This window comes from Alligator sinensis, unplaced genomic scaffold (assembly GCF_000455745.1).
Source record: "Alligator sinensis unplaced genomic scaffold, ASM45574v1 scaffold515_1, whole genome shotgun sequence".
NCBI lineage: Eukaryota > Metazoa > Chordata > Crocodylia > Alligatoridae > Alligator > Alligator sinensis.
Window position 1 is genome coordinate 1,845,840 of NW_005842096.1, and position 13,613 is coordinate 1,859,452.

The 13,613-nt window shown below is 41.5% G+C and overlaps 1 protein-coding gene across 3 annotated transcripts in view; it reads right to left on the reverse strand.

Moving 5' to 3' along the window:
• Window positions 1-13,613, reverse strand: part of LDLRAD4 (low density lipoprotein receptor class A domain containing 4) — a 408,545-nt gene that overhangs the window by 183,697 nt on the left and 211,235 nt on the right. The gene's annotated exons all lie outside the window — the stretch shown is intronic.

Consider the following 13,613-nt stretch of genomic DNA (forward strand, 5'->3'; position numbering starts at 1 on the left):
TGCCCCCGTCTCTCCTCATAGGGCTTGGCCTGCAAGCCCTTAACCATACGTGTGGCCCTTCTCTGGACCCTCTCCAGGTTATCCACATCCCTCTTGAAATGCGGTGCCCAAAATTGCACGCAGTACTCCAACTGCGGTCTGACCAGCGCCCGATAGAGGGGAAGTATCACCTCCTTGGTTCTGTTCGTCATGCATCTGCTGATGCACGATAAAGTGCCATTAGCTTTTCTGATGACTTCGTCACACTGCCGACTCATGTTCATCTTGGAGTCCACTAGGACTCCAAGATCCCTTTCCGCTTCCGTGCCACCAAGCAGGTCATTTCCTAGGCAGTAGGTATGCTGGACATTTTTCCTCCCTAGGTGCAGCACTTTGTATTTCTCCTTGTTGAATTGCATTCTGTTGTTTTCTGCCCATATGTCCAACCTGTCCAGGTCTGCTTGTAGTTGTTCCTTGCCCTCCTGTGTGTCCACTTATCCCCACAGTTTTGTGTCATCTGCAGACTTGGACAGAGTACACTTCACTCCCTTGTCCAAGTCGCTGATGAAGACATTGAAGAGTATCGGTCCAAGGACCAAGCCCTGAGGGACCCCACTGCCCACACCCTTCCAGGTCAATACCAACCCATCCACTACGACTCTCTGGGTACGACCATCTAGCCAATTCACCACCCACCAGACTGTGTAGTCATCCAAGTCACAGCCTTACATATTAACATTGTAAGAAAGGCATATCATAAATTGTGAAAATGGTTGTGCCTAAACCAAAAGAAAAATACCTGCCATGTTTATTTCAATACAGAAGTAAACACTGATGGTTGGAGCTGATGACAGATCTATACTTGATTGACAATTCTTTATTTTTTTATTTAACATCAAAAAAATTAAATACAGTACCAACCAACAGAATTTACATGCTCCTTGAAAAAATCCAAATGTCCCGCAAATTTAGGGAAGACAGGGCAATAGACAGGAGTCTAAAGAAGAGCGGAGAACGGAATCTCAATGGTATGAAATTGCAGTTGTGTCTTCATAGCATTTGGTTATAAGCACATCACTCTGTCCTGCCTCTTGTGGTCTGTGTACTGTCTCTGCATCTGCCAAATGCCATCAGCAACCTTTCAAGGCTTGTTGAAGGGGGTTGTTTTAAATCCATGGCATACTATTTGTGTCCACAGGTAGCAAGGCAGGTATGTTTATGGCTCTTTGTAGAACGTGTGTGTGTGTGTGTGTCTGTGTGTGTGTATAAAGTCAGTACACAGACACACACATACATGACTTCTTCAAAGAGCCACCATACACACTCATATGTTTGTGTGTGTGTTTGTATGTGTGTGTATTAATTAAGAAAGGCACGTTATGAGAAAAACAAAAGCAATGTGAACAGTGTGCAAAAAACAACTGTCAAGAAAGCAAGCAAGCAAGCATACTAATACAAGTAGGAGGAGGAGGACAAGAATGGCTGCCATTGCATAGCAGGAAACAAATAAGAAACATACAAGTGCTTTTTATATTCAGCATCTATATGCCAAATCCTGAAAAGTACTAAGACCTTTTTATTTCCTATTGACATCAATTACACAAGACACCCTTGCAGTATTTTCATTTTTGGATGGTGATTCTTCCTTTTATATCATGCATCTGCCTTCAATGAGTGTTGCATGTGCTGGACTCCTTTCAGGGTTTGATTTGGAGCTAGAAGAGTATGGAGAAATATGACACAGGCTCTACAGGGGCTCTCTCTCTTCTTACTTTTTTTGGGTTTTTTTCTGTTTTGAAACAGGGCTGTTAAATGCACAACTGGCAGAGGAAGAGGGTTAAAATTCAAGTGCTGGGTTTAATTTTTTATTTCCATGATATTTCCAAGGGCTGATCTGTCATATAAGCACAGATAAGACTCAATCTTGTTGCACTTACAATCTGTCACTTCTGCAGAGAAAACAGAAAAAGAGTCTGTATCCCTACAGAACATGAATGTGGAAAAGGGAGAAAAGCAATGGAAGTGGAATGGTAAACTACACAATAGTTTAAAGTACCCTTCCCTTTTTAGAGTATTTACCAGAGAACATACAGCATTGTGTACTTCTGGATCCTGCAAATTACTGAGCCTAAGTTAAGGGAATCTTTAATACAAGAAAAAAATTAAAGATAACATAAGGGGACGGAGGGTTGTCGTGAGACTACCTTCACTAGACCAACTAAAATAGCATCTCTCTCAATAGTTCTAAGAAGCTCTGGCATTTTAAAACTCCTTACAGTAATATGGCCAGTGAATTGAGACAAAGGCTTATTATTTACGAATGGCTGCCATGCACTGGTAGCTATTCTTGTCCTCCTCCTATTAAACATACACCTGTACACACACAGACACATACACATGGCACTCTTTGCTATCAAAAGCAGATGGCCAGGATCTAGCAGAACACAAGCAAGAGCAAAGAATAACAAAGTAGTTCATACTATTGAAATAATAATAACAACAATAATAATAGAACAAGAACTAGATAACCCTTCTGCTGTGGCTAGTGCTTGAGTTAGAACTGTCTGTCTCATCACAGCAGCCTAACATTTAGTGTAAAGGCATGAATGCATGTACTGCAGATATACTGTGAAACTATGAAACTGGGAGACACAGTATTGTACAAATTGAAATGTTTTTTCAAACAATAAGCAATAACATCCCTGTAGACAAATAGACTTCTGAAATTACCCACTGGAATCTAGAGAAAGCAAGCCACTGGTCTCTCTAAGCATCCACTAGAGACTGGGGCTTTAAAAATGTCTGTTGTAGTTATGAACAGCTTGTTAGTCAAGTTCAACAGCAGATCAGTCTGCAATTGATCAGCTTTGCTATTACCAATGGGAGCTACTATAAAAGATTTTGGCAGAGGGACAAGAATGGGCTGATGAAGATATTTATTCAACTAAGAAAAAAAGGAAATAATAATGTTTAGTAAAAATATATACAAACAGCATCAGTTCCCAGTGGCAACAGCTCCAAATTCTGAGGTTCTGCTGTCCTCTAACTGATCTTACCATGAACCCTGATTTAGTATAAATGCCCGATCATTTAGAATAACAGAGCTTAGAAGGACACTTCTTTTTTTTAAAGGATTACATTGTTAAAAGTGTCAGAATACATGGGTAATACTTTCTCGGTAGCCAAATCTGATCCAAAGCAATTAATTTACACACTAGTACAACATACACAGAAGAGAAACCATTGACATAATTTAGCCAATATTACAAGGTTCAGGGGACTGACCTAGATTGTGGCTCAAAAATTTTATGTTGGGCCACAGGAAAGCTGAAGGAGCATTGACCACAGGACAGGAAAGCATTCTATTCTTTACAAAGAAATATTTGGCTTTTGCAAAAATCCATCTCCCAATTATTCTGCAGCTTCCTCTCTCCTTTCACTTTGATGTGACTGCCAACATGATCCACACTAAACGGTAAGTCAGAGCTTATGCTGAATCTGTCAGCAAGAGTCAGAAGAGAAATTAGAAGTGAATAAAGCATTCTTGTCAGTTTTATTTTTGCAACTCAACACAGACCCTGACTATAGAAGAAAGAAGTGAGAAGCAGAAATCACCCCAAAACGAAAAATTTGCAGATACTGATCAAAAAATATGGTACTCCTTAAATAATAGTCCATTATTGCCTATGGAATTCTTCCAACTGCAGAAAAGAAAAGGGGATGGATGACTCCACAGATGAAATATTCCATTCCAGCTCCATCACCAGTTCCAAATTGCTGGGACCACAAGTGCCCTGGATGTGGTTTTTAATAATCTAGCTGTTACGGATGAAAAGATCCTCCTCTGAATGACAGCCCCAGGAGAATAAATAAATTAAACAAAAATGTGTCCAAGTGACCTTGCACCCCGAAGCAGGTGCACATGCTGCTACAATGATGATGAAAAGCACTGGGGCATTGTCACTGGCAACTCAGCAGCAGCACAGTGGCCAGAACAATGCCGGCATCTTGTGCTAAGGGGAAATGTGACCAGGAGTATTTAAAAAAAACCCCACTGTAGCTGAAGAAAAGATTGACAGTTCTTACATATTCCACTGTCAGAGAAACAAAGCATTTGGCCATTTACATGAAAAAAAGGTGACTATGGACGACTGGATGGCTCAGGGGATGGAAAAAAAAATGATATGCAGCTTTCTACCTGTATGTCAACGCCGGCTTGAATAGTGACTGACACCTGTTGCTAGTTGCTGCCTGTTGAGACGAGTTACAGGTTTCAATCTACCACGTAGTGAGCAAGCATCTACCAGGGATCTGTGCCCACAGCAGGCACCTTTACAGGAAGGTTCAGCGGAGGATTCAAAATTTAACTGGCCTCCTATAAAGGGTGTTAACTTCAGAGGCCGGGACTTGTTAAGTTTCCATCATTGCCTGTAAAGCATTGGCCATGCCAAGCACTCCAAAATTAAAAGTCAGGACCACAAAATTATGAGACTGGCTTAAAGCCATTCACTTTTTAAATAATGCTTTTTAAAATCCTCATTTTCTTTCTGGTTTCTGAGCCTCTACACATATCTCTTTGAGATCTCCTTTGTTTATTGGGCTGCTAGATACAAAGCGAAAGCTGAAATTCGCTTGAAATCCCTTGACTTCCAGTAGCCAGAGCTTTAGGAAAAGTGCCTAATATCTCAAGATTTACAACAAAATTGTAAAATTTGGCAACACTCTCATGATGCACAGAATTTCATGTTTCTAGCCCAATCATTCTGATAGTAAAATCAAACTTCCATGTTCATTCTTCTAACAGAACAAAAATCATCACCCACAAAATACAAACAGAACGCTAATATATATTCTTCAGCCCCAAAGTCCAAGGCTAAGTACAGACAGTCTAAAAGCCTGAGGCTGAATCAATTCAGTCTTTGCAGGTTAGTCTAAATCAGGGGCAAGCAATTATTTTGGGCAAAGGGCCGCTTACTGAGTTTTGGCAAGCCATTGAGGGGTGCATGATAGGCAGCCAGGGGCAGATAAATATTAATATTCTAAATTTTTTAGGGGCCCCGTGGGCCGGATAGAATGGCTTGGTGGGCTGCATCCAGCCCCTGGGGCCGCATTTTGCCCACCCCTGTTCTAACAACAGATCCATGCTGCATTACTTCTAGTTTTTCACTATGTAGTTTTATCATTTCTTTAGACTGGTAACTCCAATATGCTGTGGATCCAATGGAGTTGCTACAACAAAATCAATGAAGCTTCGTCAGATTTTTGGTCTCCCAATTTTCAGAGAGTGCCATGAGAGGTATTTTCCCTTGTTACACACACATACAAAATTCCTTCTTTGCCCCTCATATTTTCTTGTTCTGACATGCTCAAATCCAGTAAAGCCCCACTTAAAGATATCCTTATTGTATGGATCTGACATTTCTCCCCAGCTCAAAATTCACTACAACTCACACACCTCAAATTTCTATGAATCTCTGGTTAGAAACCTGTTTTTTTTTATGTTTTTATATTTTACAGGTCCTGCTCTGAGTATCATCTCTTTAAATAATTGTTTTCTCAGTCTCATTAAGTAGTACATTTACTCTTCCAAGCTTCAAGGCTCAGCACTCCTCACCACTGAGTCAGGGGACTGCTGTGATTTATCCCTCTGTGATTCTTCACAGCATGACTAGAACGGCTTACACAAGGAAGAGGATAGTCAATAGCAGAAGTCTGTAACCTGGGCTAACTATTATTGCCCCCACAGAGAGATTGTATCATGTAAGCACTTCATCATCCTGAGCCACAGATCAAGTGGAGCAGACACTGAGTAACTCCCTGGCAGTGACCCCCAGGCTGTCAATTGTTCACCTGTTGATGCCATTGACTCAATTCACAGACAGATTCACTAAGTCATACTAATTTACGCCTTCTAACCCCCATCTTGAGTACTGTTATCATCAGTGTTCAGTCAATAATAGCCAAAGGATAATTATGAGATGTGATCAGTTATTGGCAAGCTCTACCCTGCTCCCTCTCCACTCTTCTCGCACACAACTATCCAATCTATTATTTTGTTATTCATGGCAGAGACCACAATACACTAGGCACTCTGAAACATGCAGAGGAACACACTGGCTGGCCTGAAGAGTTTACAGGCTAAGAGGGTAACCCAAGCAAAAAGCAAAAGCAAAAGTAAAAAGGGACACAACCCAGAAATTAAATAAACAAGGTTGGCTATATCTGGATAATACAATGAGTTGGGGTACTTTTTAGATAACAGTTCCTAACATCTTAACGTCTAAGGCTATGTTTAGAATGCAATCTCACGTGCCACTGTGGAAAGGTGCTTAGCTCTGGTTTGTTTGAAGTCAGGAAGAAGGTAGGAAGGGACTAAATAGTTCAGAGACACATGAGCTTCTGTAGGCAACAACCTATTTAATCAGATGCTATGAATGGACTGGCTTAAAGAAAGGGTTTTATACAGAAAGCAGAGGTACAGGCCAAGAGTGATAAACTGTGGTTTGAAACTCATCACACTTCGCATTCCATGCCCACACATTCCATAGCCACACATTTTGGGAGTATTTGGGGTAGGGGAGAACTTGTGGTACACCAAGGGTATGTCTACAACACAACTAAGGATATAGCTGCAGTACTTGTAGGCATGACTGAATTAGCTAGGCTAGGCTAGCTAGGCTACTCTCAGTGGTGGCAGATGACAGAACAAGTTGCAACAGTGTCAAGTTGCAGCAAGGGAAGGTTAGGTTAGATATCAGGAAGAATTTTCTCACTAGGAGGGTAGTAAACACTGGAACAGGTTACCCAGAGCAGTGGTAGAAGCTCCATCCTTGGGGGTTTTCAAAGCCCAGATGGACAAAGCTTTGGCTGGGTTGATCTAGTTGGGGCTGTTCCTACTTCAAGCAGGGGCCTGGACTGGATGACCTCCTGAGGCCCTTCCCAACCCTAACTTCCTATGATTCTATGATTCAAGCTTCAATCTAACAGCTTTGGTACATTACACAAGCCTGCCCATGTTATGGGGCAGTTACTCAGAATATGTGCAAATGTAACAATCAAAACATTTCCAAGTAAAATACACTAAGAAATGCTTCAAAAAGGAAATGTTTCACCCAGAGGGGGACACACAAGTTCCTGTGCCATTCCTTGCTGCAATGTTTCAAAATCCTGCAGCCTCCCCTACTAAAGGCCAGGGGGCACTAGATCAGGCTGCAGCAACCTACCATGATGTTCTCAGTTCCACAACCCCCCACTCCCTTAAGAGCAAAACACTCCAAAATAATACTTCATTTTAGAGTTGCTATCTTGAAGTGTTTCAACCACTTCTGGAATTTTTCAAAGAGCTTATATGCCTATAGAGCTGGCTCCTTGAAACTTTCTATTACATCTGTTAGCACCAAGAGGGACCAACCTCTTCTGAAATCCTAACCCTACCTCACCTCCACTGCTACCAGAGTCCAAGATGACTAGATTAAAGAGAGTGCAGGTATGCTTGTACAGCTTCAGCTGCACTGGAGACATACTTTTTTGTGCCAACATCTTCCTCCACTCCTCAGCAGGGAATACGAAGCGCAACTAGTTTCACACCTATATGCTTTGTTTAATCAACTACAAATGCTCAGATTAATTGAGCAGCAATTTGCATAGATTAACACGATTTCAAGACTCATAATACAGACAGAACATTATGCCAAAATCCACCCGTGTCTGGATACAGAATCACAAGTCTAAATTTAATTAGCTGAGGCTCTATATTAGGGGAAAAATTCAAAAGGGCTCTATACTTTCTGTTGTGAAGATTCTCTCTCTCCTTCCCCTCTTCTGACTTTCCCCTATTCCTCCTTCTTAACTTTCTGTCCTGTTGTGCTCCTGGTTTATTGGAGTTTTGTTATGCTAGCATAACAGCTGATGAATTCTGGTTATAGTTATCATCTTTGAGCTATAGAACATATTTCAACTTAATGGACTATAAATATTTTAAGCAACATTCTTTGAAACAAATACATTCATATTTATAGATACTGTGCTTAATGTAATACTTGAAGGTAGTTGGATGCAACATTCTTATACAAGGTTTTGATTTTTCTCTATTGAAAAAAATAAAAATTCAGTTAAAAATGTTGTAGCCATGCTGGCATTAAGTACTCCACAACTCTGCATTTCAGTTAGTTACCTGGTTACTTTTTCTAATAAGATCAAGTCAAGAAACTGTAGCAAAACAAATGAAACAGGGGAACAAAGGGTGGAATTAAATATTAGAAGTCTAGACTTTAGAAAGTCAAGATGCCTTACTGAAATTCTAGTGTAAAAACAGGGGTGTGAAACACAGTCCACAGCATTCCTGGTGGGCCAGGGAAGTTGGGGGCAGGACTAGTGGAGATGGGGCCTGCTGCAGACTGTATAGTAACGGCAAACTTTGATCAGCAATATCTGCCATCTTTTATACAGAGAGTATTAAGCTTTATTTTACAGCAGACACCCTGGCAAACATCTACCTAACTGCAGTAAAAAACCATATTTGTGAAGGGGGGATATACCAGGGCAACATAATTCACACTGCAGTATAATGCACATGTGTTTTCTCCCACTTCCATGCATCAGGTCACACACAAGTTATATGTGTGGAGAGTGGAGAGGAGAAGGGGGTTGGGAGGGAAGAGGGCTGAGAGTTAACTTGAATCTGGAGGGGATCTGGGACAGAAGTTCAATTTAACTGATTTAACCTAAATCAGTTAAGTCTGATATACATCCATCCAGGTTTATCTTAAACCAGTTTCAGCCACTTTGAAAGCAGTTTATGTGCGCTGAACCTCTGTCGTGTTACAGATTCGAACCGGTTTCCAGTCACTTATACCAGCTTGTGCGCAATGTCTGTCCCTAGCTGAAAAGAACTGTTGAAAACATGAGGATAAAGGAAAAGCCCCTAATGATAATGAAGCTCTCTATACAGTCAAAAGGTGCTAGGCTTTCTGGATCTCCTGTCAAGGAAAAGGCTCTCCAGAGTGCGGATTCCATGATTTTAAAGCAGGTGAAAGCTGATTTACAAAAAAACAAGCATGGAAAGAAACACTTGGCAGGTATGTTTCTGCAGCTGAACAACTGCAAACTGAAAGACTTCCTCACACTCTTGAAAACTTTCCCCAGCTGACATCAACAATGTGAACAAAAAAAGGGACATTATCTGAAACAGCTCTGTGACAGAGGATACGCAGAAGAAAAGGAAAAGCTAGAAGGTGGGAAAGTTTCAACAGACAGGGTAATTGTGCTCATATGGATGGAAGTAACAGACACCCACTTTCCACAGACAGGAAGTCCAAACATCCTAGATGCTGTCTGAAGGATGTTACTAAGTTTCCCTTCAGTTATGACAGTTCAGCAAATGCCTGCATGATCTGCTGACCGGACAAAAAAGTGGGATCATCAGTTTAAGATTTAAGATAAACTACATACCAGATAAAATTGTAATATTTTTTTTAAAAGCTTTATAACTTAAATACTAACCATTGTGTATACACATCAGTATGTTTCTGGAAGCATTAGTGTGTTTGTAGGGCTAAGATAATTTGAAGCTTTCTAATAAGAGAACTGTGTTCTATCTTAACATGTGTTAGGATTCACAGCTGGCCATTTCTAAAAATTGCTTACATTAAATTGGGATCTGTAACCAGGGTTGGTATTGCTGCAGTTCTTGGTGATGCTTTCTTTTTTCTTTTTTTGTTGTTGTTATTCTTAAATCAGTGACTTCTCTATTCATTTATTAATCTCAGATTAACTGTAGTAAACTTCTAAAGGCATATTCCAAAATATGCCTGGTGCTGGCAATGACAAGTGTATGATTTATTTCCATTAATTGGATTTCTTGGAATTTCTGTGTGCTCTGATAAATGTCCCTCCTTTCTCCAGGTACTACCAACTCAGAATCATGAGACAGAAGCATAACAATACCTAAAAAGTACTTAATATATTGAACAAATCTCTGCAAATAAATGCTAATAGGTATAGCCACCACAGAATTTCAAAACATTTAAAAGAGAGACCATCATGACTTAATAGCCCGCTAAGAGTAGGGACTGAAATCAATGTACAATGTGTGGGACCACAAGGGGCAAAAAGATACAATTTTATTTTCTCTTTCTCTTACTAACATACAACCATACACTTGCCTCTGTATACATTGATCAATCTACCATATTGGTAAAGTGGTAATTAATTTCCAAGGCCAAGGAGAAACTGAAAACAGAAAGTTGTTCAGAATATGTAATAAGGGAATCTCCTTCCAGAGGCTGCCTCAGCTGAAATGAAAAGGTCCACAATATAATAATATTTCATTTCATGCGTTGATGTCACTCAGTCACAGCTCTACATGGCTCTTTCTCGGAAGCTTTTGTCCTCCGCCCATCCCCACGCTGCCAGCCCATGGTGCAGCTAGCTATAAATTGCTTTGAGAATTGATGTCCCAATAGCCTCATAGATTTTGTAAACAAATGCTTATGACCAACCTGATATTACAATCTGATTCATAGCGTTTTTCAACCACGATGAGCAAACAAGGTGACAAACTATGCCATTAATCCCAAATTTAGGCCCAGTAGACAATGGTATTCATGAGCAGTGAACAATAGTACACTTATTTGTTGTGGAACTTAGAAACCAGACTGGAACAAAATCAAAACTCTCTCTTAAGGGTACAGATAGATTAAACAAATCTGTTGACTGAAGGGGGGGGGTTGAATTCCCTGAAACTGTTTCCTTGGTTCATTTCTGTTCTACCATGAGTAGAAGCTAAACCACAATCATTTACCCATTTCAGTTAAAGTTTAATCACTGCAGTTTAGTTTAATTGGTTGCAAAACTGGAACCAGGGTTGCCAACCATCCTTAAAATGTACAGATACTCCATAAATCTCCAGACTAAAAACCCCTGCCTGTAAATTTTGCAAGAAAATTTTGCCAACCAGACTAAAAACACCTGCCTGTAAATTTTGCAAGAAAATTTTGCCATCCATAAAATCACAAAGCAAAAACAGCTTTGTAAAGGCACTGCAGCTCTGTGGTCAGCAAACAAGAAACTGGTGTCAAGATTTGGTCCCAAACTCCCTGACTTGGGGCTGGCTCAGGCACCAAACACCAGCCGCCCTCCATCGGGCCACAGCTCATGGAAGAAGGAAAAGTGGCAAGGAAAAGAGCCCGGCCAGGAAAGGGCCTCCCATTGCTGGTCCCTGATTGGATCCTCCCTCATACAAAGCTGCCTGTTGCTTGGAAAACCTGTCTGAACAACAAAGGCCCTGATGCCTGTGAACTGCCCTTTTGTTTCCCTGCCCCTGTGCTCGGACCCTGCTCAGACTTTGACCTCTACCTCCACATTGGATTGTTGGAACGTGGCTCTCACAAATACCTGACCCAGCTAACTTCTTGACCTTGCCTAGTGGGTTGGCCTTGATTCAGACTCTGACCCCTTGGCCTTGACTCCAGCTACCCCTCAGACCTTCAGCTATTGGCTAATGCTAATCACTAGTCAGACCGCCTATGCCTCGGTGCATACCAGCTGGATACAGTGAAGCACAGATGGAGCAGACAACACTCAAACCCCTGGGGGTGCTGAGTGCAGCACCCCAAAGGCAGTTCTTCTCAAGACTTTGTGGCTCCTTCCCCAACCCTGCCCAAGTACATGCTGGTGCTGCTCCTGATGCTGCCTCCTGTCTGCTTGAACACTGTTGGGTGGCAAGTAGGCAGACAATGATCCTTCTTTGGGGGTCTGTGTTAAGACAGACAGAGAGGGGCTTGTGTGGGTAAGGCCAGTGTATGTGGGCTTTGGAGGCAGCATGGTGTAGACTAGAGTCACGGAAACCAGGGTGTGGGGGTGAGCAGGGGACCCCTACAGTGGAGACAGCAGTGTTAAACTATTGCTGCAGTCTACCAGAAACTTTTTCGTTCTTTCTTTCTTTTTTTTTTACTGATAATCTCCAACCTTTATTTGTGTGGTTTGATCCCATCTCTTGTCCAGGGTCTGTCAGAAGGGTTACATTATGTAAACCATATGTCAGTAAAAATGTTGACCATCAGTGAAAACCTTGCAGACTGTTAGAAAAAAAAAAGTGTCTTAGGTTGGCAACCCTGATTGAAACAGACAAACAAAACAGTTAAAACCAATCGCCTGACGTGCAGACAGAAGTGGAAATTTCCACTTCCTGCCTACCCTAACATGGTTTCATAGTTTCTAGGGTCGGAAGGGGCCTGAACAGAGCATCAAGTCCGACCCCCTGCCCTGGGCAGGAACGAGTGCTGGGATCATAATACCCCAGCCAGATATCTATCCAACCTCCTCTTGAAGACCCCCAAGGTAGAGGAGAGCACCACCTCCCGTGGGAGCCCATTCCAGAGCCTGGCAGCCCTAACCATAAATTAAGTGGTATAAGTGGTCAGCACTGGGCTGTAGAGACACCTCACTTGAGGCAGTTCCAATTGCCCTGGGTTTTAACCCAGATCAAAACACAAAGCAGAATATTCATTTGCATATGTAATCCTTCTAAGGTGTATTGTTACCTCTCCACCACTAGGTGGCCAGTGATAGCACCCAGCCTGATAGGCTTGTTCATGGAAAGGCTCAGCATTAGCTTGAATGATCTAGGATTCACTTGTAGACAGCATTGTATGTGTGTGTGTGGGGGGGGGGGGGGGGGGGGGGGAGTAGCAGTAGCACATTTTATTTCACATACTTGACAGGTGCTTAAAGAAAGACAATGGCCTGTAGGACACTAGATGTCTGCAAGATCCAGGGACAACAAGCTTTCTCTTAGGAAAAATTTAATGTTGTTTATACCCCTGTAGTTTAGCTGCTTTGATACAGAATAGGAGTAGACAGAAGATACATTTATAATATATCAGCTGACGAACTCCAGAGTGGTATGCTTTAAAGCTGTGTATTTGTCTGTCTATACCCTCAGATTCTAAGAAATTCCATATTTCCTTCAGTAGCAGGCTTAAGGCTCATCTTAATTCCATTCAGGGAAAATCAGAGTATAACTTCTTGATCAACAGCCAGCTCTTCTCTTACTAGTTCAGTCTAGTAACAGCTAGTAGGGCCCAATTCTCCTCCCCCCGCTCCGTGTCTATAAACGGGGATAACTGCATGCCAGCTATATCCCACATCTCAGAGAACTAGTCTCCAAGAAAACATTTAAATGTGGTCTTTGCTAGACATTTGCACCACTTTCAGTTATCAGTGGCTGCTAACCAGCATAACTGGCACAGGTGCAAACTACAAGAGTAGACAAAATGAACCTGCGAAAACCCACAGGATGCACCAACAGAGCTCACTCTGTTTGCAAGCAGGAGTAAGTTGCATCAGTGCAAATAGTGGTTTTGCCTGCCAACGTAATGTTTTTCATAGACTTGCCATCAATGGCTCTCAGCAACACACATCCCCAGTACAGAAAAAGACTTATTAAGAGAAAATACAAGGAGTTCTAAACCAAAAGTTCAAGAGTGGATGTGTAAAATTATTACCAAAAACATTCAGAGACTAAGATGGCTGTATTTTACTCATCTTAACCCTATAATTCACAACCGCCCTTGAGGAATTTAGATCTATTATGTAACTTCACATCTTCTCTTAGATATTATAGCTGGGAAAGA